Below are 7004 nucleotides of genomic sequence, written 5' to 3'. Positions count from 1 at the left end.
TCCTCTTTTTTCCCCATCCCTCTCCTCCCTTCAAACTCTCTTTTCCTCCCTATTTACAAAGCTTTGTTTCCATTTTATCCTTCTTTTATTATGTTTTTTTCCCATTCCCTAAAATTTTCTTAAAGTTACGGAGCCTGAAGATAAAATAATTGAAACTATAGAAAATAGACAAAGAAGAACTGAAAGGAACATCACAAGCTGTGCTATAACTTCAAACAGCTTCTTGTACATGTTATTGGACCTCCAAAGTACAGGAAGAAGAGGAGAGCAAAAAAAATGAGAAACAATCTGTATAGTGTAAGACAGCGAGTTCATAATTCCACTTGTGTCAAACAAACTTGGAAGTCACTGCTCTGTGCTAACAAGTAAAATCTGAACAAACTTAAAAGTTAACAACTCTGCTTCAATCCATGAGATTCGCGGTTGCAAAGGACATCACTGCCTCCAAATTAGAAGAGACAGACAGGCCAATACAGAGGGCAACGCACCAGGCCAGAAGCCTCTGCAGAAAGCAGTGCTATCATTTTTTCTTTTCTTTTGTTTAAAACAGTGCTGAAATGTAAATGACACCCTGCTGGAGGCATGTTGCAAATAAGTTTGGTAGTTAAAAATTTGTTGGTAACCTGGTCATATGGGGCCTGTACTTTGTAGGCATTACCTCCAGGACCTTGACTGGATTCTCAAAGGATAGAGAAAGACGTTCATGCTTGGAGCAGGGAGCAAGGGAAATAATCATTGTGAAATTGGCCAAAGCATCCCATGTCTCCCAATAAGGCCTACCCTCATGAGAAACCAGTTAAACAAAGCCTAAACTTTTGGGGTTTTAGCAGAGCCTACTGACATAAGGAAAGGGAAATACCCACCTGTAGCCTCCTTCAGCCACCCTGTCCCAAATAAGGTGGAGGGAGGGGCTAAGAAATACTTGTGAAAGTATTTCTCAAAGGCTGATGCTTACTAAAAGACTGAGACCTCACTGTAGGACTGAAGGACACTTCCCCTTCCCTCACACCTTAACACACATTACTGAAACCTAACTGGCCACAGTTCTTTTTACACAATATATCGTGTGCAGCTATCAGAGAAAAACTACAAGGCATATTAACAGGCAAAAAAAAAAAACCAAAAACTTCAGTTTGGAAAGACAGAGTAAGCACCAGAATCAGACACTGCAAGGAGGTCGTAATTGTTATACAGAGAATTTAAAACAACTATAATTAATACACTAAGAACTCTAATGTGTAGACAGCATGCAAAAACAGCTGAGTAATGGAAGCAGGAATACGAGATCTTAAGAAAGAAACACAAAGAAGTTCTAAAGATCAAAAGCATTACAACAAAAAAGAAGGATGCCTTTGGTAGGCTTAATTAATAAAACTGGGCACAGCTGAGGAAAGAATCTCTGCACTTGAGGCTATAGACATATTAACAGAAACTTCAAAAATTGACACTCAAAGAGAGCAAAGACTAAAAAAGGCAGAACAACCAAGAACTATGAGAAAACTTCCAAATATGTAATACACACATAATATGACCACCATGCCAAGAAAAAGAAAAAGAGAATAAATACCTGAAGCAGCAATGACTGAGAATTTCCCCCAAATTTAATGTTGGACAGTAAATTACACATCCAGAGAGGTGAAAGAACACCCAACAGGATAAGTGAAACGCAAATATATTAAAAGCCATGAACCTAGACTATCATTTTTAAACCACATAAAATTAAAGTTTAAAAAAATATTGAAGCAGGTCGGGGAGGTGGTCATTTTACCTCCAGAGGTGAAGATAATAACTACATCCAACACAGAAGTCATGCAAGCAAGAACAAGGGGAGTGAAATATTTTAAATGTTGATAAAAACATCAACCTGGAATTCTACATACTGCTAAATTATCCTTCAAAAGTGAAAGAGAAATAGCAGTGTCCTCAGACAAACATTGAAGGAAGTCATTGTTGATATAACTATCTTGCAAAATATACTATAAGAAATTCACTAAGGAATAGAAAAATAATATGTCAGAAATTCATACCTACATAATAAAAGGAATATTAAAGAAAAGGATAAAATAATTGAAGGGAAAATAAGTTTTACTTTTCATATTCTGAAAATTACCTAACAGACAAGTTTATTCAAGATAATACCAATAATGTACCCAATTATGTATGCTTACATTATATATCTCTATATTCTTAGGGATGCTTATACACAAGTAAAATTAATGACATAAACTACAAAAAGGATAGAAGAAAAGAATCAGTATTTTTGTTCTTCATATAGTTTTTGCATTACACATGAAGCAGTATAGTGTTACTGGATGAGATCAAGTGCATTCAGGGTGGTATGGCCATAGCCTAGTGTTATTTGAAAGTGGACTTGGATTAGTTGTAAATGTACACTGCAAACCTAGATAAATTTAAGTTTTTTTAAGTGTAACTGACAACTGATATGCTAAAAAAGGAAGAAACATTAAATCATACAAATGCTCAACTAAAAACCACAAGGCAGAAAACAGTAGAAGGAAAAGCAGGTATAAAACAAGGGCAACAAATAGAAACTTGGATCTAACGTAGTAAATAATAATCTAAATATACTATAATCACGTTGAACATCAACCTTCTAAACACACCAATTAAAAGATATAGATTATTCAAGTGAATTTCTAAAGGCCCAACTATACATGGTTTATAAGAAATTCACTTTAAATACAGATACATACACATTAAAGGTAAATAGGTAGAGATAGATACACACAAACAATAGCATCACAAATAAGCAGAAGTAGCTGTATAAAAACAAAGACAGTTATCATAAAGTACGATGTCATATAATGATAAAAAGATCAATTGTCCAAGAAGACACAATAATCTTTAATGTATGTACACCTCAAAACAGACCATCAAAATATGTGAAGCAAAAACTGATGCAAATGTAAGAAGAAACAGATAATTCCTTATTATAACTGAAGATTTCAACTACTCACAATCAGAAATGACAGATCTGGCAGGCAGAAAATCAGAAATGACATAATTCAATTCAATAACACCATCAATCAACTGGAAATAATTAACATCTATGAAACTACTTCATCCCAAAATAGCAAGACACATTCTTCATACAATTTCCATTCTCCTCTTTGACCACAACAGAATTAAACTAGAAATAAATAACAGATAACTGTGAAATCCCTAAATACATAGCAATTAAATAAAACATTTTTAAATAAAACACTCCAAATGAGTCAAAGAGGAAATCTCAAGAAAAATTTCAATTTATTTTGAGCTAAATGAAAATGAAAACATATCATCAAAATTTGTGGGATGTGCAAAAACAGTGCTTACAGAACAATATGACAGTGTGTGCATGTATTATGTAAGAAGAAAAGATCTAAAATCAATAATTGAAGTTTCTACCTTAGAAACTAAAAAAAGACCAGTTGAAATTAAAATCAGAAGAAAAAAATAATTTTTTAAGTCAATGAAATTTAAAACAGTAAATGAATACAGAAAATAAATTAAACTAAATGCTGGTTCTTTAAAAATGTCAATGAAACCTATAAGCCTCTAGCCAAGCTAAGATAAAAATACTGATGTGAGAAATGAAAGGAAGGCCATCACTACAGGTCCCACGAGCACTGAAAGGATAATAAAGGTATAAGTGGCATGGAAAACTGTATGCCCATATTCAATAACTTGAAGAAATGCCCTAGATTCTTAAGAGACAGAATCAGGGGCTGGGGATTTAGCTCAGCAGCAAAGCGCCTGCCTGGCAAGCACGAGGTTGTAAGTTTGATTCCTGGTACCTGCAAAAACAAAAAACAAAAGAAAAGAAAAGAGACGGAATCTGCCAAAATTCTCAAAAGTAGATGCAGACAATCTGAATTGGCCCAAATCTACTAGAGAAATTGAAGCAATAATTAATAATTTTCTAAAAGATAAAATACCAAGCCCAAATGGCTTCATTGTTGAATTCTTTGAACATCTGAAAAAGAATTACACAAATTCTCTGCAGTTTCTTCCAGAAGATGTAAGCAGATATAGCACACTAACGCATTCTAGGAGCTCAACAACACCCTTCTATCAAAACCAAGGAATATGTGGCACACAGATGTATTCTCAAGAAATTGTTAACAAATCAAATCCAGCAATGTGCCTGGGGAGGGAGCCCCTCACTGTGTGATCACAATGGAGACACTCGTCAGCCTTCTAGCCTTGTCCCCTTACTCCTCTCTGGTCCGTCAGTCTTCTCCTTCCTTGCGCTCCTCTTCCCCTCCCTCAAGTATCTCCAGCTGACTTCCGCTTCCGGTCGTTGGTGTTCCTCTGCGGAAGTGCCCTCTCCCTTGGCACTTCTCCCATCTGGGTCTGTAGTTGGGTCACCTAGGCGTCGCAGGTGTGTACTCCAGGGCTTGATGGCGACAAACTATGATGTGAAAGCTGACGTGTATAGCAAGCCCCTGTGCGCTCCCAAGGGCACCGCTAACACCCGGAGGCCGAATAACACGGCCTTCAAACAGCAACGGCTGCCTGCCTGGAAGCCCATCCTTACAGCGAGCACCATGATGCCCTCCTTTTTCATCGTCGGCCTCATCTTTATCCCCATTGGTATTGGCATCTTAGTCACCTCCAACAACATCCAAGAGACTGAGATTGATTACACGGGAACAGAGGCTTCCAGTCCCTGCAATAAGTGTCTGTCTCCAGTTGTGACACCTTGCATTTGTACCATTAACTTCACCCTGAAAGAAGCATTCAAGGGCAATGTGTATATGTATTACGGACTGTCTAATTTCTATCAAAATCATCGTCATTATGTGAAATCTAGAGATGACAGTCAACTAAGTGGGAATACTAAGGCTTTGCTTAACCCTAGTAGGGAATGTGAGCCTTATCGAAGAAATGAAGACAAACCAATTGCTCCTTGTGGAGCTATTGCCAACAGTGTGTTTAATGATACATTAGAGCTGTTTTGGATCGCCAATGAATCTGACCCTACACCTATACCTATTCCTTTGAAAAAGAAAGGTATTGTTTGGTGGACAGATAAAAATGTGAAATTTAGAAATCCTCCTGGAAAAGGAAGCCTGGAAGAACGATTTAATGGCACAACAAAGCCGCCAAGCTGGCATAAACCAGTATATATGCTGGATTCCGAAGATGATAATAATGGTTTCATCAATGAGGATTTCATTGTCTGGATGCGTACTGCAGCATTGCCTACTTTTCGTAAGCTATATCGTCGTATAGACCGGAAAAATGATTCACAGCCAACATTACCAGCTGGACAATATTATTTAAATATCACATACAATTACCCTGTACATTCTTTTCATGGACGAAAACGGATGGTCTTGAGTACTATTTCATGGATGGGAGGAAAAAATTCATTTTTGGGGATTGCTTACATCACTGTTGGATCCATCTCTTTCCTTCTGGGAGTTGCAATGTTAGTAATTAGTCGTAAATATGAAAGCAGTAGCAACACTGGCATTGTTATTTAATTTTATATTCTGAAAACAAACCTGTTTTATAAAGGCCAGTCTTATGCAACCTAACTTTCATATACTGATGTCTGGTTAATGTGCCGTTTTGAAGTTAGTACTTGTTTTTAAGGAAAAAAAAGTCTTTGTCCTTTGCTGCTTCTTTATAGATGCATATAATGAGTATAAAAATTAGCTATATGGATTCCTAACAGCACTGTAACTGCTAAACTGACATTTTAACGTTTGCTTTTTATCGGGCCTGACCACATAATGCATAGAGCCACTTTCATGTGAAATGTGTCTATTGGTTGAATGTTTGTGCTCTGTTGATAATAGTATATTGACTTATGATGCTGTGTATGTTTGCCTATTGTGTGAAGGAAGGGATTCCAAGATATGAACAAGTAATGACATGCTAACTTTTCAGGACTCAGAAAAGATGGAGAAAGACTAAGTTTAAATAAAATGCTTCGTTTTCATGTATTGTGTGTGAAGGCTTAAAGTACCACCTTTGTGGAGGTAGCTCACGTATTCAGTTTATCTGTTAGAGCTCTTTGTTAAGCTTGGCTTTGATGTCAAAGATCATGCTTCTCTTGTCCAGGATAGAAAGTAATGCTTACGTCCAAAGAGGTCAGGTATGTTCTGGACAGGAGAATTTAGAATTCCTCTTTGCATTGGCTAAAGCATTGCACTCAGGAATCCCGGCTCACCTATAATAGTTTTATATGTGGTCATTGCCTTGAAGCTTAGACTTCACAGAGGAAGAGAGAATACAGGTGGATGGTAAGACTCTTTGGCAGATCATCTTCTACTTCAACTTAAAACTAAATGTAAATGCTCAGAGGGGACTGTTCACATTCTTCTGGTATTTGACATTCAGAAACTTACTTCAGTATTAGACATACCTCAAGCTCTTCTTATTTGGCAGGTGTTTTAAGTACTAATATATCTTTCAGAAATTTGTGAAACTTTAATTTCCTCTATCTCTTTCATTTCTTGTACACAGGTCAAACATGAGGCATATACACATTCTTTTCAGTTAGTATACCAGTTTTTTTGTTAGTATATCAGTTCTTTCCTAAGATGTGCTTTAGTAAGATGTTCTATAAATTTTCTATTTAAATTCTGGGGATCTTGGAATATGTACACAATAAATTGTATATGGTTGAAGTTATTTTACTTTCCACTCACTGGAATTATTTTGCAATTTCTCATTGAATAAATTCAATATTTGTTTGCTATGACATATTCGTGAATGTAAACTTATTTTCCACATACATGAAAATGTGTGTATTAATCAGAGGTGACTTAATTGCACTAAAATTGCATATTTTTTTACTAAACTAACTCATGTAGATGTCTGTTTATTCCATTTATTATGATTATCTTCAGTTATAGTTGAAATCAAGTCAACTTTTATTAATGCATCCTTCAATAAACAAAAACATACTATATAATAAAATTATGCCACACTTACTATCTTGTATACCATGAAACTTAGTAAAAACAAAAAACCTAATTCATAGTGAT

The 7004-nt window shown here is 35.9% G+C and overlaps 1 pseudogene; it reads left to right on the top strand.

Moving 5' to 3' along the window:
- The first annotated feature begins 4209 nt into the window (after positions 1 to 4209).
- Positions 4210 to 6718, top strand: LOC102020502 (annotated as a pseudogene).
- Positions 6719 to 7004: the final 286 nt, after the last annotated feature.

The sequence above is a fragment of the Chinchilla lanigera genome, unplaced genomic scaffold, assembly GCF_000276665.1.
Source record: "Chinchilla lanigera isolate Chin_1 unplaced genomic scaffold, ChiLan1.0 scaffold00001, whole genome shotgun sequence".
NCBI classification, from domain to species: domain Eukaryota; kingdom Metazoa; phylum Chordata; class Mammalia; order Rodentia; family Chinchillidae; genus Chinchilla; species Chinchilla lanigera.
Note: the sequence above shows the minus strand (reverse complement) of the source record. Positions and strands in the feature narration are given on the sequence as shown.